Genomic DNA, 24,759 nt, shown 5'->3' with positions numbered 1-24,759 from the left:
AATTTGAGAGAGAGAGAGAGAGAGAGAGAGAGAGAGAGAGAGAGGAGAGGGAGAGAGAGAGAGGGGAGGAGAGAGAGAGAGAGAGAGAGAGAGAGAGAGAGAGGGAGAGAGAGAGAGAGAGAGGGAGAGAGGGAGAGAGAGGGTTGCCACAACAGGAGAAAAATATCAACCGTGGCTGACAGTGATGTTTATCTGAAGTCAGAACACCTTATTAAATAGAGCTTGAAGAGGAGGAGGAGATGATGGAATCTCTCTCTCTCTCTCTCTCTCTCTCTCTCTCTCTCTCTCTCTCTCTCCCTCTCCGCCCTCTCTCTCCCTCTCTCCCTCTCTCTCCCTCCCTCTCTCGCTCCTTCCCTCCCTCTCTCCCTCCCTCTCCCTCCTCTCCTCTCCCTCCTCCCCTCCCTCTCTCCCTCACCTCCCTCTCCTTCACCCTCCCTCTCTGTCTCCCTCCCTCTCTCTCTCTCCCTCCCTCTCTCTCCCTCTCTCCCTCCCTCTCTCTCCTCTCTCCCTCCCTCTCTCCTCTCTCCCTCCCTCTCCTCTCTCTCTCTCTCTCCCTCTCTCCCTCCCTCCCTCTCTCTCTCTCTCTCTCCCTCTCTCCCCTCCCTCCCTCTCCTCCTCGCGCTCCCTCTCTCCCTCCCTCTCTCTCTCCCGCCCTCTCCTCTCTCCCTCTCTCCCTCTCTCTCTCTCTCCTCTCTCTCCCTCCCTCCCTCCTCCCTCCCTCCCTCCCTCCCCTCCCTCCTCCCTCCCTCCCTCCCTCCCTCCCTCCCTCACTCTCTCTCTCTCCCTCTCTGCCTATCTCCCTCTCTCCCTCTCTCCCTATTTCCCTCCCTCTCTCTCTCCCTCTCTCCCTCTCTCCCTCTCTCTCAATGATACAATGCAGCATTCTGTCTCCAGCCTCATCTCAGCCAGAATGTAGACAGGTCTGACATTGGAGGGATACTGCTCTGTCTGTGTGTGTGTGTGTGTGTGTGTGTGTGTGTGTGTGTGTGTGTGTGTGTGTGTGTGTGTGTGTGTGTGTGTGTGTGTGTGTGTGTGTGTGTGCGTGTGTGCGTGTGTGTGTGTGTGTGTGTGTTCAAACAGGCTAAAGGGTGTGGGATTTCCACGTCACCAAGTTCAATAACAAAACAGGCACCAGTAGCACAAATAGAATGCAAATGGGGAGTTTATTAGGGATTTCGGTACACGGGGAAAGAAGAGGGAATTCACCAATCACTTCATAGTCCACAAGCCGGTCTCGTTGTCCGTTCCGTTTTCCAGTGGTAATCCTCACACTCAGGTCCACAGCCAATCCGGTCCAGTACACAAGGGGGGGTAGTCCGACAGTCCAGGTCACAACGGGTAATCTCACAGATCTCGCTCTCTCTTCACCTGGCTCTCTCTCCTGCTCTGCCCCTTTGTGCAGGCTGCTTCCTTCTTTATAGCAAATCAATCCCTGGCATAATGAACCACAGTCCATATAAGGCTCGGGGGTGGAGCCAGCAGCCTGCAAGATACCTCCCCTCATTATAACCACTCCCCTCACCTCTCCCTGCCATCTGCCACAGTGTGTACATCTTGTTTTGCAGGCAGACCAATTTTACCGGGGAGAGGCATCGTGTAATATAAATTATTGTCTCACAGGTGTCACAATATACAGCACAAAGAGTCAAAACCAGAGTATATATTCAAAACATACTGACATCTGAATATACTGTATAATCAATCCTACAAGGAGTGAAACATTTAAATACTGTATAATGCTATGTTCGTCATAAGGAATGGACCAAGACGCAGCGTAGGCAGAGTTCCACATATTTTAATAAATAGAAACTCACCATAAAAAAACAACCAAGCACTAACGAAACGTTCTGCTCACAGGCAGCAACGCAAACACAAGATCCCACAAAGCACAATGGGAAAATGGCTGCCTAAATACGATCCCCAATCAGAGACAACGATAAACAGCTGCCTCTGATTGGGAACCATACCAGGCCAACATAGAACATTAAACACCTAGATAACCCACCCTAATCATTGTCACGCCCCAACCACCATAGAGAATAAACAGCTCTCTATGGTCAGGGCGTGACATCCTACAAGGAGTGAAACATTTAAATACTGTATAATCCTACAAGGAGTGAAACATTTTCTGAAAGAGAATACAGAAGATACACTGGTTAGTCCAGTATACAGTGGTCTCATCCCCTCGCTGATACTACCTCTGGTCCACCTCTTAGCCCCCTTTACTGTCTCAGAGACAAAATGGATCCTGGTCAAAAAGTAGTGTACTAAATAGGGAATAAGGTGCCATTTGGGATACAGACTAAAGTCTGGGAGTAACGGGAGCTGAGAAGTGGACCAGTTGGAGTATCAGAGAGGGGATGAGACTATACAGGACTAACCAGTGTGATCAGAGAGGGAGAGGATGACGAGAGAGAGGTAGCTTCTAAAAAGCCTATGCCTCAATTTGGCACGAGGGTCTGCTTTACAAATTGATGGAAAGTGGTGTTGGGGGAAAAACATACGACATTATAAAATCCGTGTACACAAACAACAAGTGTGTTTTTAAAATTGGCAAAAACACACACATTTCTTTCCACAGGGCCGTGCAGTGAGACAGAGATGGAGCTTAAGCCCCACCCTCTTCAACATTTATATCAACGAATTGACGGCACTAGAAAAGTCTGCAGCTGTAAGGGGTGACGTCGAACGCCGCCCGAACAAGGAGAGGAACCGACTTCGGCGGAAGTTGTGACAGCAGCACCCGGCCTCACCCTCCTAGAATCTGAAGTCAAATGTCTACTGTTTGCTGATGATCTGGTGCTTCTGTCACCAACCAAGGAGGACCTACAGCAGCACCTAGATCTTCTGCACAGATTCTGTCAGACCTGGGCCTTGACAGTCAATCTCATTAAGACAAAAATAATGGTATTCCAAAAAAAGACTCACTCGCCAGGACCATAACTACAAATTACATCTAGACACTGTTGCCCACCAAGGTTAGCGCACTCTTAAATGTTGTTTTTTGCCATCATTGTAAGCCTGCCACACACACACACACACTATACAATACATTTATTAAACATAAGAATGAATGTGAGTTTTGTCACAACCCGGCTCGTAGGAAGTGACAAAGAGCTCTTATAGGACCAGGGCACAAATAATAATATAATAATAATCAATAATTTTGCTCTTTATTTAGCCATCTTACCTAGAAAACCTTATTTGTTCATTGAAAATTGTGAATAACTAACCACAGGTTAATGAGAAGGGTGTGCTTGAAAGGATGCACAGAACTCTGCAATGTTGGGTTTTATTGGAGAGAGTCTCAGTCTTAAATCATTTTCCACACACAGTCTGTGCCTGTGTTTAGTTTTCATGCTAGTGAGGGCCAAGAAACCACTCTCACATAGGTACGTGGTTGCAAAGGGCATCAGTGTCTTAACAGCGCGATTGGCCAAGGCAAGATACTCTGAGCGCAGACCAATCCAGAAATCTGGCTTCTGACTATATTCAGTTTTCACAGAACTTGTTGCAATTTCGATGAGACTCTTTTGTTCAGATATCGGTAAGTGGACTGGAGGCAGGGCATGAAAGGGATAAGGAATCCAGTTGTTTGTGTCATCCGTTTCGGGAAAGTACCTGCGTAATTGCGCACCCAACTCACTCAGGTGCTTCGCTATATCTTTTTGACATTGTCCGTACGCTTGAGTTCATTTGCAAACAAAAATTCATACAATGATGGAAAGACCTGTGTTGTCCTTGTTAATGCAGACTGAGAAGAGCTCCAACTTTCCTTTCCAAAGTCCCTGCAATCGTAGATTCAGATCATTCAGGTGAGAAAAAACCTCACCCAGACAGGCCAGTCGTGTGAGAAACTTGTCATCACGCAAGCGGTCAGACAAGTGAAAATTATGGTCAGTAAAGAAAACTTTAAGCTCGTCTCTCAATTCTAATAAACTTGTCAATACTTTGCCCCTTTTTTTGTTTATTTTGTTTATATTTTGTTTATAAATGTCTGAGCATGAGTGAAGGTTTCCCACAAGAGAGTCACAGTTAATGTGATTGGATGTTAATTATTTGACGACCTTTATGTGACATTGTGTTGTTATTTCACTGAACACTGGATTGTTTAATTTTATTTTGGGCAGTGAAACGAGGCTACTCAAGCGGGAAAAAAACCTCACCCAAATGTATAGTCCCCGTTGAAGAATATAAACGTACTGTTTGAAAATATGAAGAAATTATGTATTTAAAAAAATGTGAATCACATTTTTATTTAGCGTACCCCCGATGGCATTGTGCGTACCCCATCCTCCTCTCCCCCCACCTCTCTCCTCCACTCCCTTGCTCCTCTCCTTCTCTCCCCACCTAATACCCCACTCCCCTGCTCCTCTCCTTCTCCCCCCAACTCTCTCCTCCACTCCCCTGCTCCTCTCCTTCTCCCCCCAACTCTCTCCTCCACTCCCTTGCTCCTCTCCTTCTCCCCCCACCTCTCTCCTCCACTCCCCTGCTCCTCTCCTTCTCCCCCCACCTCTCTCCTCCACTCCCCTGCTCCTCTCCTTTTCTCCCCACCTCTCTCCTCCACTCCCCTGCTCCTCTCCTTCTCTCCCCACCTCTCTCCTCCACTCCCCTGCTCCTCTCCTTGTCTCCCCACCTCTCTCCTCCACTCCCCTGCTCCTCTCCTTCTCTCCCCACCTCTCTCCTCCACTCCCCTGCTCCTCTCCTTCTCTCCCCACCTCTCTCCTCCACTCCCCTGCTCCTCTCCTTCTCTCCCAACCTCTCTCCTCCACTCCCCTGCTCCTCTCCTTCTCTCCCCACCTCTCTCCTCCACTCCCCTGCTCCTCTCCTTGTCTCCCCACCTCTCTCCTCCACTCCCCTGCTCCTCTCCTTCTCTCCCAACCTCTCTCCTCCACTCCCCTGCTCCTCTCCTTCTCTCCCCACCTCTCTCCTCCACTCCCCTGCTCCTCTCCTTCTCCCTCCACCTCTCTCCTCCACTCCCCACCTCTCTCCTTCTCTCCCCACCTCTCTCCTCCACTCCCCTGCTCCTCTCCTTCTCTCCCCATCTTCTCTCCTCTGTTTCTAGAACCCACGGTTCACAGTCGTCCATCTGTGGAGTCACGTCACCATGGTTACCAGTAGTCTAATCATCCTCAACACCTCCGCTTGTTGTGGGATGACTGGGGACTGTGTCCCAAATGGCAGCCTGTCATTTTAAAGAGCATCTATACATCTATACTCTATAGTCTCTATATTCTATACATCTATATTCTCGATAGTCTATGTATTCTATACATCTATACTCTCTATAGTCTCTATATTCTATACATCTATACTCTCTATAGTCTATGTATTCTATACATCTATACTCTCTATAGTCTCTATATTCTATACATCTATACTCTCTATAGTCTATGTATTCTATACATCTATACTCTCTATAGTCTCTATATTCTATGCATCTATTGTCACGCCCTGGCCTTAGTATTCTTTGTTTTCTTTATTATTTTAGTTAGGTCAGGGTGTGACATGGGGAATGTTTGTGTTTTGTTGGTTTTGGGTGATTCTATGGTAAAGGGGTTGTTGGGTGTAGGATATGTGTTTGTGTTGAGTACATGTGTCTAGCGTTGTCTATGTATGTTTAGTTGTCTAGGAGAGTCTATGGTTACCTGAATGAGTTCCCAATTAGAGACAGCTGATTTCGGTTGTCTCTGATTGGGAGCCTTATTTAGGGTAGCCATAGGCTTTCATTTGTTGTGAGTAGTTGTCTATGTGATACGTTTGTAGCCAGTGTGTGCACATCGTTGTTTAGCTTCACGATCGTTTTCTTGTTTTGTTTAGTGTTTAAGTGTTTTTTGTTTCGTTTGCCTTCTTCGTTAATAAAAAGGAGATAGCCTATTTTCCTAAAGCTGCGTTTTGGTCCGTCAATCCTCCACACGATCGTGACAGAACTACTCACCAATACAGGACCAAGCGGCATGGAAAGCGGCAACAGGACCCACCTACACAGGATTCGTGGGCATGGGAGGAGATACCGGATGGTAAGGGGCCGTGGGCACAACCGGGAGAATATCGCCTTCCTCGTGAAGAGCTGGAGGCAGCTAAAGCCGAGAGGAGGCGATATGAGGAGGCAGCACGGAGACAAGGCTGGAAGCCCGTGAGTACAACCCAAACATTTCTTGGGGGGGGCCTTAAAGGGAGTGTGGCGAAGTCAGGTAGGAAACCTGCGCCTACTCCCTGTACTTACCGTGGAGAGCGAGAGTACGGGCAGACACCGTGTTATGCAGTAGAGCGCAAGGTGTCTCCTGTACTCGTGCATAGCCCGGTTCGGTACATTTCAGCTCCACGTATCGGCCGGGCTAGACTGAGCGTTGAGCCGTATGTCATGAAGCCGGCCCAACGCATCTGGTCACCAGTGCGTCTCCTCGGGCCGGCGTACATGGCACCAGCCTTACGCATGGTGTCCCCGGTTCGCCTACATAGGCCGGTGCGGGTTATTCCACCTCCCCGCACTGGTCAGGCGACGGGGAGCATACAAGCAGGTAAGGTTGGGCAGGCTCGGCGCTCAAGGGAGCCAGTACGCCTGCACGGTCCGGTATTTCCGGCGCCACCTCCCCGCCCCAACCCAGTACCACCAGTGCCTCCTCCACGCACTAGCCATATGGTGCGTGTCTCCAGCCCTTTACCACCAGTGCCTAAACCACGCACCAAGCCTCCTGTGTGTCCCCAGAGTCCTGTGCGTCCTGTTGCTGCTCCCCGCACTAGCCCTGAGATGCGTGTCCCCAGCCCGGTGCCACCAGTCCCGGCACCACGCACCAGGCCTACAGTGCGCCTCAGCCGGCAGGAGTCTGCCGTCTGCACAGCGATGCATGAACTGCCCGTCTGCCAAGCGCCATCTGAGCCATCCGTCTCCCCAGCGCCATCTGAGCCATCCGTCTCCCCAGCGCCATCTGAGCCATCCGTCTCCCCAGCGCCATCTGAGCCATCCGTCTCCCATGAGCCTGCAAAGCCGCCCGTCTGCCATGAGCCTGCAAAGCCGCCCGTCTGCCATGAGCCTACTGAGCCGTCCGCCAGACAGGAGCCGCTAGAGCCGTCCGTCAGACAGGAGCCGCTAGAGCCGTCCGTCAGACAGGAGCCGCTAGAGCCGTCCGTCAGACAGGAGCCGCTAGAGCCGTCCGTCAGACAGGAGCCGCTAGAGCCGTCCGTCAGACAGGAGCCGCTAGAGCCGTCCGTCAGACAGGAGCCGCTAGAGCCGTCCGTCAGACAGGATCTGCCAGAGCCGCCAACCAGACAGGATCTGCCAGAGCCGCCAACCAGACAGGATCTGCCAGAGCCGCCAACCAGACAGGATCTGCCAGAGCCGCCAACCAGACAGGATCTGCCAGATCAGTCAGCCAGCCATGAGCAGCCAGATCCGTCAGCCAGCCATGAGCAGCCAGATCCGTCAGCCAGCCATGAGCAGCCAGATCCGTCAGCCAGCCATGAGCAGCCAGATCCGTCAGCCAGCCATGAGCAGCCAGATCCGTCAGCCAGCCATGAGCAGCCAGATCCGTCAGCTAGCCATGAGCAGCCAGATCCGTCAGCTAGCCATGAGCAGCCAGATCCGTCAGCTAGCCATGAGCAGCCAGATCCGTCAGCCAGCCATGAGCAGCCAGATCCGTCAGCCAGCCATGAGCAGCCAGATCCGTCAGCCAGCCATGAGCAGCCAGATCCGTCAGCCAGCCATGAGCAGCCAGATCCGTCAGCCAGCCATGAGCAGCCAGATCCGTCAGCCAGCCATGAGCAGCCAGATCCGTCAGCCAGCCATGAGCAGCCAGATCCGTCAGCCAGCCATGAGCAGCCAGATCCGTCAGCCAGCCATGAGCAGCCAGATCCGTCAGCCAGCCATGAGCAGCCAGATCCGTCAGCCAGCCATGAGCAGCCAGATCCGTCAGCCAGCCATGAGCAGCCAGATCCGTCAGCCAGCCATGAGCAGCCAGATCCGTCAGCCAGCCATGAGCAGCCAGATCCGTCAGCCAGCCATGAGCAGCCAGATCCGTCAGCCAGCCATGAGCAGCCAGATCCGTCAGCCAGTCATGAGCAGCCAGATCTGTCAGCCAGCCATGGGCCGTCCCTCAGTCCGGAGCTGCCATTCCTCAGTCCGGAGCTGCCATTCCTCAGTCCGGAGCTGCCATTCCTCAGTCCGGAGCTGCCATTCCTCAGTCCGGAGCTGCCATTCCTCAGTCCGGAGCTGCCATTCCTCAGTCCGGAGCTGCCATTCCTCAGTCCGGAGCTGCCATTCCTCAGTCCGGAGCTGCCATTCCTCAGTCCGGAGCTGCCATTCCTCAGTCCGGAGCTGCCCCTTACCCTGGTGCTGCCCCTTACCCTGGTACTGCCCCTTACCCTGGTACTGCCCCTTACCCTGGTCCTGACCCTGGTACTGCCCCTTACCCTGGTACTGCCCCTTACCCTGGTACTGCCCCTTAGTCCGGAGCTGCCCCTTAGTCCGGAACTGCCCCTTAATACAATGGGGTTAATGTGGAGGGGGGTCATTTGGAGGAAGCTAAGGAGGCGGTTAGGGACTGTGGTGACGTGGGGACCACGACCAGAGCCGGAGCCGCCACCGTGGATGGAAGCCCACCCAGACCCTCCCCTAGACTGTGTAATGGTGCGCCCGGTGTTCGCACCTTAAGGGGGGGGGTTATGTCACGCCCTGGCCTTAGTATTCTTTGTTTTCTTTATTATTTTAGTTAGGCCAGGGTGTGACATGGGGAATGTTTGTGTTTTGTTGGTTTTGGGTGATTCTATGGTAAAGGGGTTGTTGGGTGTAGGATATGGGTTTGTGTTGAGTACATGTGTCTAGCGTTGTCTATGTATGTTTAGTTGTCTAGGAGAGTCTATGGTTACCTGAATGAGTTCCCAATTAGAGACAGCTGATTTCGGTTGTCTCTGATTGGGAGCCTTATTTAGGGTAGCCATAGGCTTTCATTTGTTGTGAGTAGTTGTCTATATGATACGTTTGTAGCCAGTGTGTGCACATCGTTGTTTAGCTTCACGATCGTTTTCTTGTTTTGTTTAGTGTTTAAGTGTTTTTTGTTTCGTTTGCCTTCTTCGTTAATAAAAAGGAGATGGCTTATTTTCCTAAAGCTGCGTTTTGGTCCGTCAATCCTCCACACGATCGTGACATCTATACTCTCTATAGTCTCTATATTCTATACATCTATAATCTCTATATTCTATACATCTATACTCTCTTTAGTCTCTATATTCTATACATCTATACTCTCTAAAGTCTATGTATTCTACACATCTATACTCTCTATAGTCTATGTATTCTATACATCTATACTCTCTATAGTCTCTATATTCTATACATCTATACTCTCTATAGTCTATGTTATCTATGCATCTATACTATCTTTAAATCAAATCCAAATCAAATCAAATCGTATTAGTCACATGCGCCGAATACAACAGGTGTAGACCTTACAGTGAAATGCTTACTTACGAGCCCCTAACCATCAATACAATTAAACAAATATATGAATAAGAATTGTAATTAACAAGTAATTAAAGAGCAGCAGTAAAATAACAACAGTGAGACTATATGCAGGGGTGTCAATGTGCAGGGGCACCGGTTAGTTGAGGTAGTATGTACATGTAGGTAGAGTTATTAAAGTGACGATGCATAGATGATGACAACAGAGAGTAACAGTGTTGTAAAAGATGGGGAGGGGGGGGGGGGGGGGCAATGCAAATAGTCTGGGTAGCCATTTGATTAGGTGTTCAGGAGTCTTATTGTTTGGGGGTAGAAGCTGTTTAGAAGCCTCTTGGACCTAGACTTGGCGCGCCGGTACCGCTTGCCGTGCGGGAGCAGAGAGAACATTCTATGACTAGGGTAGCTGGAGTCTTTGACAATTTTTAGGGCCTTCCTTTGACACCGCCTGGTATAGAAGTCCTGGATGACAGGGAGGTGGCCCCAGTGGGCCGTTATAGCACTATCCTGTTGTGCCTTGCGTTTGGAGGCCAAGCAGTTGCTGTACCAGGCAGTGATACAATCAGTCAGGATGCTCTCGATGGTGCAGCAGTAGAACCTTTTGAGGATCTGAGGACCCATGACAAATCTTTTCAGTCTCCTGAGGGGGAATATGTTTTGTTGTGCCCTCTTCACAATTGTCGTTAGTGTGCTTGGACCATGATAGTTTGTTGGTGATGTGAACACCAAGGAACTTGAAGTGCTCAACCAGCTCCACTGCAGCCCCATCGATGAGAATGAGGGCGTGCTCGGGCCTCTTTTTCCTGTAGTCCACAATCATCTCCTTTGTCTTGATTATGCTGAGGGAGAGGTTGTTGTCCTGGCACCACACGGCCAGGTCTCTGACCTCTTCCCGATAGGCTGTCTCATTGTTGTCGGTGATCAGGCCTACCACTGTTGAATCATCGACAAACTTTTAAAAATTAATTTTTTACCTTTATTTAACTAGGCAAGTCAGTTAAGAACAAATTCTTATTTTCAATGACGGCCTAGGAACAGTAGGTTAACTGCCTTGTTCAGGGGCAGAATGACAGATTTTTACCCTGTCAGCTCATGGATTAAATCTTGCAACCTTTTGGTTGGTAGTCCAACGCTCTAACCACTAGGTTGTTGGAGTTGTGTCTGGCCGTGCAGTCATGAGTGAACAGGAAGTACAGGAGGGGATTGAACACGCACCCCTGAGGGACCCCTGTGGTTGAGGATTAGCGTGGCGGATGTGTTGTTACCTACCCTTACCACCTGGGGGCGGCCCTTGAGGAAGTCCAGGATCCAGTTGCAGAGGGAGGTGTGTAGTCCCAGGGTCCTTAGCTTATTGATGATCTTTGAGGGCACTATGGTGTTGAACGCTGAGCTGTAGTCAGTGAATAGCATTCTTACATGGGTGTTCCTTTTGTCCAGGGGTGAAAGGGCAGTGTGGAGTGCAATAGAGATTGCATCATCTGTGGATCTGTTGGGGTGGTATGCAAATGTGGGTTGGTCTAGGGTTTCTGGGATAACGTTGTTGATGTGAGCCATGACCAGCCTTTCAAAGCACTAAGGTTACCTTAGTGTTCTTGGTCACAGGCACTATGGTGGTCTGCTTGAAACATGTTGGTAATACAGACTTAGGCAGGGAGAGGTTGAAAATGTCAGTGAAGACACTTGCCAGTTTGTCAGCGCATGTTCGCAGTACACGTCCTGGTAATCCGTCCGGCACCGCGGCCTTGTGAATGTTGACCTGTTTAAAGGTCTTACTCACATCGGCTGCGGAGAGCGTGATCACACAGTCTTCCGGAACAGCTGGTGCTCTCATACATGTTTCAGTGTTATTTGTCTCGAAGCGAGCGTAGAAGTAGTTCAGCTTGTATGATAGGCTCGTGTCACTGGGAAGCTCTTGGATGTGCTTCACTTTGTAGTCTGTAATGGTTTGCAAGCTCTGCCACATCCGACGAGTGTCAGACCCGGTGTAGTACGATTCGATCTTAGTCCTGTATTGACGCTTTGCCTGTTTGATGGTTCATCGGAGGCATAGCGGGATTTCTTATAAGCTTCCGGGTTAGAGTCCCGCTCCTTGAAAGTGGCAGCCATACCCTTTAGCTCAGTGCAGATGTTGCCTGTATTCCATGGCTTCTGGTTGGGGTATGTACGTAGGGGCACCGTGTGGACGACATCATCGATGCACTTATCGATGAAGCCAATGACTGATGTGGTGGACTCCTCAATGCCATCGGAGGAATCCCGGAACATATTCCAGTCTGTGCTAGCAAAACAGTCCTGTAGCCTAGCATCTGCTTCATCTGACCACTTTTTTATTGATCTAGTCACTGGTGCTTCCTGCTTTAATTTTTGCTTGTAAGCAGGATTCAGCAGGGTAGAATTACGATCAGATTTGCCAAATAGAGGGCAAGGGAAAGCTTTGTATGCGTCTCTGTGTGTGGAGTAGAGGTGGTCCAGAGTTTTTTTCCCTGTGGTTGCACATTTAACATGCTGATAGAAATTTGGTAAAACAGATTTAAGTTTCCCTGCATTAAAGTCCCCGGCTACTAGGAGCGCCGCCTCTGGGTGAGCGTTTTCTTGTTTGCTTATGGTGGAATACAGCTCATTCAATGCTGTCTTAGTGCCAGCCTCTGACTGTGATGGTTTGTAAACCAGCTACGAAAAGTACAGATGAAAACTCTCTCGGTAGGTAGTGTGGTCTACAGTTTATCATGAGATACTCTACCTCAGGTGAGTAAAAGCTTGAGACTTCCTTAGATATCGTGCACCAGCGGTTATTTACAAAACTACATAGTCCGCCTTCCCTTTGTCTTACCAGACGCCACTATTCTATCCTGCCGGTACAGCGTATAACCAGCCAGCTGTATGTTGATAGTGTCGTCATTCAGCCACCACTCCATGAAACATAAGATGTTACAGTTTTGAATGTCCCGTTGGTAGTTTAACCTACCGCGTAGGTCATCTATTTTATTGTCCAAAGATTGCACGTTTGCTAGCAGAATGGAAGGAAGTGTAGGTTTATTCGATCGCCTATGAATTCTCAGAAGGCAGCCCGCCCTCTGGCCCCTTTTTCTCAGCATAAGGTCTCTCTCTCAATATAAGATCTCTCTCTCAATATAAGGTCTCTCTCTCAGTATAAGGTCTCTCTCTCAGTTTAAGGTCTCTCTCAGTATAAGGTCTCTCTCTCAGTATAAGGTCTCTCTCTATCTCAGTATAAGGTCTCTCTCTCTCAGTATAAGGTCTCTCTCTCTCAGTATAAGGTCTCTCTCTCTCAGTATAAGGTCTCTCTCTCTCAGTATAAGGTCTCTCTCTCTCAGTATAAGGGTTCTCTCTCTCAGTATAAGGTCTCTCTCTCTCAGTATAAGGTCTCTCTCTCTCAGTATAAGGTCTCTCTCTCTCAGTATAAGGTATCTCTCTCTCAGTATAAGGTCTCTCTCTCTCTACCTTAGGAGACTGAAAGGAGACATCCAGGAGACATCTACCTCAGAGACATCCATTCAGTGAGCGAGTTTCTTAGCAAGTGCATCGGCGATGTCGTACCCACAGCAACTATTATAACATTCCCAAACCAGAAACCGTGGATTGATGGCAGCATTCGCGCAAAACTGAAAGCGCAAACCACTGCTTTTAACCAGGGCAAGGTGACCGGAAACATGACCGAATACAAACAGTGCAGCTATTCCCTCCGCAAGGCAATCAAACAAGCTAAGCGTCAGTATAGAGTCGCAATTCAACGGCTCAGACACAAGAGGTATGTGGCAGGTTCTACAGTCAATCACGGACTACAAAAAGAAAACCAGCCCCGTCGCGGACCAGGATGTCTTGCTCCCAGACAGACTAAACAACTTCTTTGCTCACTTTGAGGACAATACAGTGCCACTGACACGGCCCGCTACCAAAACCTGCAGACTCTCCTTCACTGCAGCCGACGTGAGTAAAACATTTAAATGTGTTAACCCTCGCAAGGCTGCAGGCCCAGACGGCATCCCCAGCCGCGTCCCCAGAGCATGCGCAGACCAGCTGGCTGGTGTGTTTACGGACATATTCAATTAACCTGTTGGGGATGGGGGCGCTGTTTAGACTATTTATGCTAATTGGGTAATTTTTGAAACGGCTTCCCACAAAATCCTTGATCGTACAATATGCATATTATTATTATTATTGGATAGAAAACAGTCTATAGTTTCTATAGGAGTTGAAATTTTGTCTCTAAGTGGAACAGAGCCCATTCTACAGCAATTTCCCTGACATGGAGTCAGATTTGAGAAATGTTGGCCACTGTTCTGAAGTCAGTTAAAAGGGCACTGTCATTGCTATGACTATACGGACACTTCTTACGTCTTCCCCTGGATGCCTTTACGTGATGACGATTCCAATGGGGTCGATTGCGCGTTCACAGGCACTACAAATGAAAAAACCCTGAGGCTAGTCATTCTTTTGGAGCTGCGTCATGCGCCTAGAGGACACCGGCCCGCACCTGTTCCAAGCGTTAGTTTAGCCTGTTATATTTCTCCGGTCATCTTTTCACTCGTTATAGGAGTTAAAAACATCATAAGGTAGTTAATTTAAAGCGTTTTATAGCAATTTATATCCTTTTAGTGCGATTTTGGGACATTTATTTTTGAAACGATGTGAATAGTTGGGCACGCTTTTCAGTTCATCCCGAACGCAGTTGGCATTTCCACATGGCAAGAGGACAGCTTTCCACCAAAAGACGCTTACTCCCAAGAAAGGATCCTTTGCCCAAGATACTGATGGAAGAACAGCTCAAGGTAGGACATTTTTATTATGATAAATCGTGTTTCTGTCGAAACATTTTAGTGGCTTAGGACGCCATGTTTTTTGACGTAGCTTCGCTTGGCGCAAACTGTATTGAAAAGTAAGGATAAATTAAAAAATGTAATTCCGCAATTGTATTAAGAATTAAATTGTCTATCAATCCCTGTCCACCCTATATTTTTTAGTCACGTTTATGAGTATTTATGTATAAGAGTAGATCACTGTCTAAGTGGCGCAAGGACATATTCTGACCAGCTGAGTTACATTTCACATTGTCTAACCATGATTTTGGTGGCTAAATATAAACGTTTTCGATCAAACTCTATATGCATTGTGTAATATGATGTTACAGGAGTGTCATCTGAAGAATTCTGAGAAGGTTAGTGAAAAAATTAATATATTTTTGGCGATGTTGACGTTATCGCTCACTTTGGCTAGAATCAATGCTGGGCTGCTATGTGCTATGCTAATATAACGATTTATTGTGTTTTCGCTGTAAGACACTTAGAAAATCTGAAATATTGTCTGTATTCACAGGATCTGTGTCTTTCGATTCGTGTATGCTGTGTATTTTTACGAAATGTTTGATGATTAGTAAGTAGGTAAACACGTTGCTCTAAGTAGTTTTTCTATTCCATTTGTGACGGTGGGTGCAATTGTAACCTATGCCATCTACCTGAAATATGCACTTTTTTCTAACAAAACCTATCCCATACCATAAATATGTTATCAGACTGTCATCTGATGAGTTTTTTTGTTGGTTAGGGGCTATAAATATCTTAGTTTAGCCGAATTGGTGATGGCTACTGGTGTTGGTGGACAAATAGAAGATGGTGGATTATGCTAATGTGTTTTTAGGTAATAGATGTACATCTTTACATATTGTGTCTTCCCTGTAAAACATTTTAAAAATCGGACATGTTGACTGGATTCACAAGATCTGTGTCTTTCATTAGCTATATTGGACTTTAATGTGTGAAAGTTAAATATTTTAAAAAAATATTTTTTTTGAATTTCGCGGCACTGGTTTTTCAGTGGGGGGGGGGGTGTGTGCCGCTAGCGCCACGCTGATCCTAGACAGGTTAATCCTTATCCCAGTCTGCTGTTCCCACATGCTTCAAGAGGGCCACCATTGTTCCTGTTCCCAAGAAAGCTAAGGTAACTGAGCTAAACGACTACCGCCCCGTAGCACTCACTTCCGTTATCATGAAGTGCTTTGAGAGACTAGTCAAGGACCATATCACCTCCACCGTACCTGACACCCTAGACCCACTCCAATTTGCTTACCACCCCAATAGGTCCACAGACGACGCAATCGCAACCACACTGCACACTGCCCTATCCCATCTGGACAAGAGGAATACCTATCCAAGAATGCTGTTCATCGACTACAGCTCAGCATTTAACACCATAGTACCCTCCAAACTCGTCATCAAGCTCGAGACCCTGTGTCTCGACCCCGCCCTGTGCAACTGGGTACTGGATTTCCTGACGGGCCGCCCCCCAGGTGGTGAGGGTAGGTAACAACATCTCCACCCCGCTGATCCTCAACACTGGGGCCCCACAAGGGTGCGTTCTGAGCCCTCTCCTGTACTCCCTGTTCACCCACGACTGCGTGGCCATGCACGCCTCCAACTCAATCATCAAGTTTGCAGACGACACTTCAGTGGTAGGCTTGATTACCAACAACGACGAGACGGCCTACAGGGAGGAGGTGAGGGCCCTCAGAGTGTGGTGTCAGGAAAATAACCTTACACTCAACGTCAACAAAACAAAGGAGATGATTGTGGACTTCAGGAAACAGCAGAGGGAGCACCCCCCTATCCACATCGATGGGACAGTAGTGGAGAGGGTAGTAAGTTTTAAGTTCCTCGGCGTATACATCATGGACAAACTGAAATGGTCCACCCACACAGACAGCGTTGTGAAGAAGATGCAGCAGCGCCTCTTCAACCTCAGGAGGCTGAAGAAATTCGGCTTGTCACCAAAAGCACTCACAAACTTTTACAGATGCACAATCGAGAGCATCCTGTCGGGCTGTATCACCGCCTGATACGGCAACCCACAACCGTAAGGCTCTCCAGAGGGTAGTGAGGTCTGCACAACGCATCACCGGGGGCAAACTACCTGCCCTCCAGGACACCTACGCCACCCGATGTCACAGGAAGGCCATAAAGATCATCAAGGACAACAACCACCCGAGCCACTGCCTGTTCACCCCACTATCATCCAGAAGGCGAGGTCAGTACAGGTGCATCAAAGCTGGGACCAAGAGACTGAAAAACAGCTTCTATCTCAAGGCCATCAGACTGTTAAACAGCCATCACTAACATTGAGTGGCTGCTGCCAACATACTGACTCAACTCCAACCACTTTAATAATAATGGAAAAATTGATGTAAAAAATGTATCACTCGCCACTTTAAACAATGCCACTTAATATAATATTTACATACCCTACATTACTCATCTCATATGTATATACTGTACTGTATACCATCTACTGCACCTTGCCATCTTTATGTAATACATGTATCACTAGCCACTTTAAACAATGCCCCTTTTATATGTTTACATACCCTACATTACTCATCTCATATGTATATACTGTACTCTACACCATCTACTGCATCTTGCCTATGCCGTTCTGTACCATCACTCATTCATATATCTTTATGTACATATTCTTCATCCCTTTACACTTGTGTGTATAAGGTAGTAGTTGTGGAATTGTTAGGTTAGATTACTCGTTGGTTATTACTGCATTGTCGGAACTAGAAGCACAAGCATTTCGCTACACTCGCATTAACATCTGCTAACCATGTGTATGTGACCAATATAATTTGATTTGATTTGATTTGAAGACATCTACCTAGGGAGATATCCAGGAGACATCTACCTCAGGAGACATCCAGGAGACATCTACCTCTGGAGACATCTACCTCAGGAGAAATCCAGGAGACATCTACCTCAGGAGAAATCCAGGAGACATCTACCTCAGGAGACATCCAGGAGACATCTACCTCAGGAGACATCCAGGAGACATCTACCTCAGGAGACATCCAGGAGACATCTACCTCAGGAGACATCCAGGAGACATCTACCTCAGGAGACATCCAGGAGACATCTACCTCTGGAGACATCCAGGAGACATCTACCTCAGGAGACATCCAGGAGACATCTACCTCAGGAGACATCCAGGAGACATCCAGGAGACATCCAGGAGACATCCAGGAGACATCTACCTCAGGAGACATCCAGGAGACATCTACCTCAGGAGACATCCAGGAGACATCTACCTCAGAAGCAGAGTCCCAGGGAGAGTGGAAGACTGATCTGATATGTACACTGCTCTATTCAGGGCAAATGTTTTTTTGAACTGGAGCTTGCCTTTTTCTTCCCTGTCTGTCAATGGTGAATGCAACGGATGTGTAGGTTATCTGTAATGTAAGCACAGTATGACCTTCGGCGAGAGGTATATAGTCCTTTATTTCTCAGGAGGTCGAGTGCCTGTTTTGTAAGATTCTACAGGGAGAATAGAATGTCATGCAAAATAAGTCTTGGATCAATTGGTCAGTCAGGGGTTAGGTAAATGAACAGGCGGTGGGGCAATGGCCTTGGAATAGAACATTATTCATACTTATTACAACATTGGGATTTAGACCTGCACATACAGTGACTTTGGAAAGTATTCACACCCCTTCCCTTTTTACACATTTACAGCCTTAGATCATTGTTTTCCTTCATCAATCTACACACAATACCCCATGATGACATCACAATACCCCATGATGACATCACAATACCCCATGATGACATCACAATACCCCATGATGACATCACAATACCCCATGATGACATCACAATACCCCATGATGACATCACAATACCTCTTGATGACATCATAATACCCCATGATGGCAAAGCGAAAAACAGTTTTTTAGAAATGTTATAAAAAAAAATTTAAAAGTAGAAAGAATACCTTATTTGCATAAGGATTCAGACCCTTTGCTATGAAAGTCGAAATTGAGCTCAGGTGCATCCTGTTTCCATAGATCATCCTTGAGATGTTTCTACAGGTTGATTGGAGTCCACCTGTTGTAAATTTAACTGATTGGACATGATTTTGAAAGGCACACACCTGTCTATATAAGGTCCTACAGTTGACAGTGCATGTCAGAGCCAAAACAAAGCCATGAGGTCGAAGGAATTGTCCGTAGAGCACCGAGACAGGATTGTGTCGAGGCACAGATCAGGGGAAGGGTACCAAAATTATCTGCAGGATTGAAGGTCCCCAAGAACACAGTGACCTCCATCATTCTTAAATGGAAGCAGTTTGGAACCACCAAAACTCTTCCTAGAGCTGGCCGCCCGGACAAACTGAGCAATCAGAGGAGAAGGGCCTTGGTCAGGGAGGTGACCAAGAACCCGATGGTTACTCTGAAAGATCTCCAGAGTCCCTCTGTGGAGATGGGAGAAACTTCCAGAAGGACAACCATCTCTGCAGCACTGCACCAATCAGGCCTTTATGGTAGAGTGGCCAGACGGAAGCCACTCAGTAAAAGGCAGATGTCAGCCTGCTTGGAGTTTACCAAAAGGCACCTAAAGGAATCTCAGACCATGAGAAATAAGATTCTCTGTTCTGATGAAAGCAAGAATAAACTCTTTGGCCTGAATGCCAAGCGTCACATCTGGAGGAAACATGACACCATCCCTACGGTGAAGCATGGTGGTGGCAGCATCATGCTGTGGGGATGTTTTTCAGCTGCAGGGACTGGGAGAATAGTCAGGATCGAGGGAAAGATGAATGGAGCAAAGTATGAAGAGATCCTTCATGAAAACCTACTCCAGAGTGCTCAGGACCTCAGACTGGGGGCGAAGGTTCACCTTCCAACAGGACATCGATCCTTAACACACAGCCAAAACAACGCAGGAGTGGCTTTGGGACAAGTGTCTGAATCTCCTTGAGTGGCCCAGCCAGAGCACAGAGTTAAACCCGAACTAACATCTCTAGAAAGACCTAAAAAATAGCTGTGCAGCAACACTCCCCATCCAACCTGACAGAGCATGAGAGGATCTGCAGAGAATAATTGGATCAATTCCCCAAATACAGGTGTACCAAGCTTGTAGCGTCATACCCAAGAAGACTCAAGGCTGAAATCGCTGCCAAAGCTGTTTCAACAAAGTACTGAGTAAAGGGTTAGAATACTTATGTAAATGTAATATGTATTTATTTATTTTTTTTAATACATTTGCAAGCATTTCTAAAAACCTGTTTTTGCTTTGTCCTTATGTGGTATTATGTGTAGATTGATATGGGGAAATAACTTTTTAATCCATTTTAGAATAAAGCTGTCGCCAAACAAAATGTGGAAAAAAGTCAAGGGGTCTGAATACTTTCTGAATGTGCTGTACAATAGATTTCTGAATGAAATGCAATCGGCCACATAGACAGCACCTAACTAATCCGATAAATAAATACATTGGCAACGATCTGGACTGAGACAGAGTGTTGCCCTTGAAAAACTTGAATTCGGGCTCTGATCCTCCATTGGGGAACCTAATGAAGTCTCCACGCAGCTGGCTACGCCCTAGAGTCGATGAGAAAATCTAATTGACATAATAAATAAAAAATCCCCATCAAAATAATTTTTGTTTAAGCTAGAGATATATTTTTTTTCTGGATTGAGACAGATATCTGATATCTGTCTCAATCCACCACATCCGCCAATGGCGGCCTTCCGCACCTGCGGTGGGAGGTGGCCGAGCTACAGTGATGTTTGTCAGACAGCGAGACATCGGTCTTCTCACGAAAATGGCTATAGCGTCCGAACTGTTTGGCTTTCACACTAACATGACCCCTCTATGGAAAGGTGAGAATCTCACGAACACAGACATGTCGGTTCTTTTGCTCAAGACAAGACTCGTCTGAAGGTAGCTCAGTACCAGTTTAAAACAAATTATGGAAGTAGTTTAGTGCCAAAAAAAGAAGGGATTAAATATGAGTATAAAATACAGTGCCTTCAGAAAGTATTCAGACCCCTTGACTTTTTCCACATTTTGAAACATTACAGGCTTATTCTAAAATGGGTTGAATAAATAAAAAATGATCATCAATCTACACACAATACCCCATGATGACATCACAATACCCCATGATGACATCACAATACCCCATAACGACAAAGTGAAAACATTTAGAGGATCTGCATAAAATAATTAAATAATAAATCAAATATAAAAATATCATAAAAGAATGGGAGAAACTCCCCAAACACAGGTGTGCCCAAGAAGACTCAAGGATGTTATAGCTGCCAAAGGTGCTTCAACAAAGTACTGAGTAAAGGGTCTGAATACTTATGTAAATGTAATATTTCCGTTTTTTATTTTTAATAAATTAGCCAAAATAAAAATAAAAAAAAGTTTTTGCTTTGTCATAATTGGCTATTGTGCGTAGATTTAAGAGAGAGAGAAAAAAACAATTGAATCAATTTTAGAGTAAGGCTGTAACCTAACAAATTTTGGAAAAAGTCAAGACTCTGAATACTTTCCGAAGACTCTCTTTCTTATATATCTCAGATAGAAACACTTCAAAACAAACTGATTTGATTTATTTTCTGATAAATTTATTATTATTGCGTTTCTATGGATTAACGGCAGTAAGGCCAAACTCAATGTTATTTATTGTGTTTCCAGCCACTCTGCCTTGCAAGCGCCTCATAATGCCGCCTCGCCGCTTTTGATGCCTCCAGCTCCGCTTTGGGACGGCGACACTCCTCTGGCTCTGCCCAGGGTCCTTCTCCGTCCAGAATCTCCTCCCATGTCCATTCCTCCTTGTACCGCTGCTGCTGTTGCTGCTGCCCGTTGCCACGCTGCTTGGTCCGGGTTTGGTGGGTGTTTCTGTAACGGTTTTCTTCCAGGGGTGAAGGAGAGGACCAAAGTGCAGCGCGGCTAGTGTTAATAAACATGTTTAATAAAGAACAAGTGAAACACTACAAACAACAATACAAAATAAAAAATGTGCAAATACCGAGACAGACCTATCTGGTGCAGACAATCACAGAGACAGGAAACAAACACCCATAAAAAATCCCAACACAAAACAAGCCTCCTATATATGATTCTCAATCAGAGATAACGATTACCATCTGCCTCTGATTGAGAACCCACACTAGGCTGACATAGAAACAGACAAACTAGACACACAACATAGAATTCCCACCCAGCTCACGTCCTGACCAACTAAACACATACAAACAGAAAACAGGTCAGGAACGTGACAAATGGCAGTAAGGCCAAACTCAATGTGATTTGTTGTGTTTCTATGGATTAATGGCAGTAAGGCCAAACTCAATATTATTTATTGTGTTTCTATGGATTAATGGCAGTAAGGCCAAACTCAATGTTTCATAAAACATTATGTTTATATTCATCCTCTCCAGCACCACCCCAACATCAACAACGTAAGTATTGGTTTGGTTGATGATGCTATTGGAAACACTTATCTTCCGCTGTCTTTTTGACTACAACATTTAAAAAAAAAAATTAAATACGCTATTTTCACATATGTTGATGTTGGAGAGGATGAACATGAAGTAAAACCAAAAAATAAATGTCCTTTTAAGGATTAAGTGTTGTAATATGTTTTTATTGGCTTATAAGAAGGGATGTGGCTAACATGGCACCATATACCCTATACCCTAGCATATACCCTATACTCTACAGTATACCATATACCCTATACCCTACAGTATACCCCATACCCCACCGTATACCATATACCCTACCATATACCCTACAGTATACCCTATACCCCACCGTGTACCATATACCCTACCATATACCCTATACCCTACCGTATACCCTATACCCTACAGTATACCATATACCCTACCATATACCCTATACTCTACCGTATACCCTATACCCTACCATATACCCTATACCCTACCGTATACCCTACCGTATACCCTATACCCTACCATATACCCTATACCCTACCGTATACCCTATACCCTACTGTATACCCTATACCCTACCGTATACCTATACGCTACCATATTTTTTATTTAATTTATTTTTTATTTAACCACGTAGGCCAGTTGAGAACAAGTTCTCATTTATAATTGCGACCTGGCCAAGATAAAACAAAGCAGTGTGACACAAACAACAACACAGAGTTACACATGGAATAAACAAACATACAGTCAATAATACAATAGAAAAAGTCTATATATAGTCTATGCAAACGAGGTAGGATAAGGGAGGTAAGGCAATAAATAGGCCATAGATCTGTGAGCTGCTCAGACAGCTGGTGCTTAAAGTTAGTGAGGGAGATATGAGTCTCCAGCTTCAGTGATTTTTGTAGTTCGTTCCAGTCATTGGCAGCAGAGAACTGGAAGGAAAGGGGGAATTGGCTTTGGGGGTGACCAGTGAAATATACCTTCCGGGTGCGCGTGCTATGGGTGGGTGCTGCTATGGTGACCATAAGGCGGGGCTTTACCTAGCATAGACTTGTAGATGACCTGGAGCCAGTGGGTTTGGCGACGAGTATGAAGCGAGGGCCAGCCAACGAGAGCATACAGGTCGCAGTGGTGGGTAGTATATGGGGCTTTGGTGATAAAACGGATGGCACTGTGATAGACTGCATCCAATTTGCTGAGTAGAGTGTTGGAGGCTATTTTGTAAATGACATCGCCGAAGTCAAGGATCGGTGGGACAGTCAGTTTTACGAGGGTATGTTTGGCAGCATGAGTGTAGGATGCTTTGTTGCGAAATGGGAAGCTGATTCTAGATTTAATTTAGGATTGGAGATGTTTGATGTGAGTCTGGAAGGAGAGTTTACAGTCTAACCAGACACCTATGTATTTGTAGTTGTCCACATATTCTAAGTCAGAGCCGTCCAGAGTAGTGATGCTGGACGGGTGGGCAGGTGCGGGCAGCGATCGGTTGAAGAGCATGCATTTAGTTTTGCTTGCATTTAAGAGCAGTTGGAGGCCACGGAAGGAGAGTTGTATGGCATTGAAGCTCATCTGGAGGTTAATTAACACAGTGCCCAAAGAAGGGCCAGAAGTATACAGAATGGTGTCGTCTGCCTAGCGGTGGATCAGAGACTCACCAGCAGCAAGAGCGACATCATTGATGTATGCAGAGAAAAGAGTCGCCCCGAGAATTGAACCCTGTGGCACCCCCATAGAGACTGCCAGAGGTCCGGGCAACAGGCCCTCCGATTTGACACACTGAACTCTATCAGAGAAGTAGTTGGTGAACCAGGCGAGGCAGTCATTTGAGAAACCAAGGCTGTTGAGTCTGCCGATAAGAATGCGGTGATTGACAGAGTCGAAAGCCTTCGAAAGCCTTGGCCAGGTCGATCAATACAGCTGCACAGTACTGTCTCTTATCGATGGCGGTTATGATATCGTTTAGGACATATACCCTATACCCTACCGTATACCCTCTATATTTCTTTTTTTACCAGGGCCATAGGGCTCTTGTCAAAAGTAGTGCACTAAGGAGAGAATAGGATGCCATTTAGGATGGGAGTCAAGTACTCATGTGGGGAGCAACGGGCTTGTTTCTGTTTACCCGCCACAGCCCCATTACGACTGGACCCGTTTCATGCCTATAGGCAATAAGTAAGTTAATAAGAGAGCTGTTAGGAAGCGTTCTAGATCACACGCAAGTAAATCAAAAAGGGTTGTGGTGGGGTTAAGTGGTTTCTGGAGGCTCCTCTGAAGTGGGTTGGAGTCTGTTTGCTGCTGGAGACATGTTTGGGTGTTATCTTATGAGGGAACACACCGCTGCACACTTTCTTAGTTTCCAGTGACATGTCTATTGCTGCTTGGATTCAGGAAACCGAGCGTACAATTATTTTATTTTACCTTTATTTAACTACCGGGTGGCGCAGTGGTCTAGGGCACTGCATCGCAGTGCTAGCTGCGCCACCAGAGTCTCTGGGTTCACGCCCAGGCTCTGTCGGAGCTGGCCTCAACCGGGAGGTCTGTGGGGCGACGCACAATTGGCATAGCGTCGTTAGGGAGGGTTTGGCCGGTAGGGATATCCTTGTCTCAGTAATAAAATGTATGCACTCTACTGTAAGTCGCTCTGGATAAGAGCGTCTGCTAAATGACTAAAATGTAAATGTAACTAGTCAAGTCAGTTAAGAATAAATTCGTATTTTCAATGACAGCCTAGGAACAGTGGGTTAACTGCCTTGTTCAGGGGCAGAACAACAGATTTGTATCTTGTCAGCTCGGGGATTTGAACTTGCAAAATTTCAGTTACTAGTCCAACGCTCTAACCACTGGGCTACGGGGCAGCAGGGCTGAAATCATTCTTAGTTTCAGTGAGATGTTTCTTGCTGTTTGGATTCACGAAACCGAGCGTACAATTTATTATACATGTATTTTTTACCTTTAATTTAACTAGGCAAGTCAGTTAAGAACAAATTCACCCCAGATGACCATCCAACCAACAGGTTCTCCTCTCCGAGTCTCCGATAGTGAAGGAGAG

This window comes from Salvelinus fontinalis, chromosome 29 (assembly GCF_029448725.1).
Source record: "Salvelinus fontinalis isolate EN_2023a chromosome 29, ASM2944872v1, whole genome shotgun sequence".
NCBI lineage: Eukaryota > Metazoa > Chordata > Actinopteri > Salmoniformes > Salmonidae > Salvelinus > Salvelinus fontinalis.
This window is presented reverse-complemented; position numbering follows the sequence as displayed.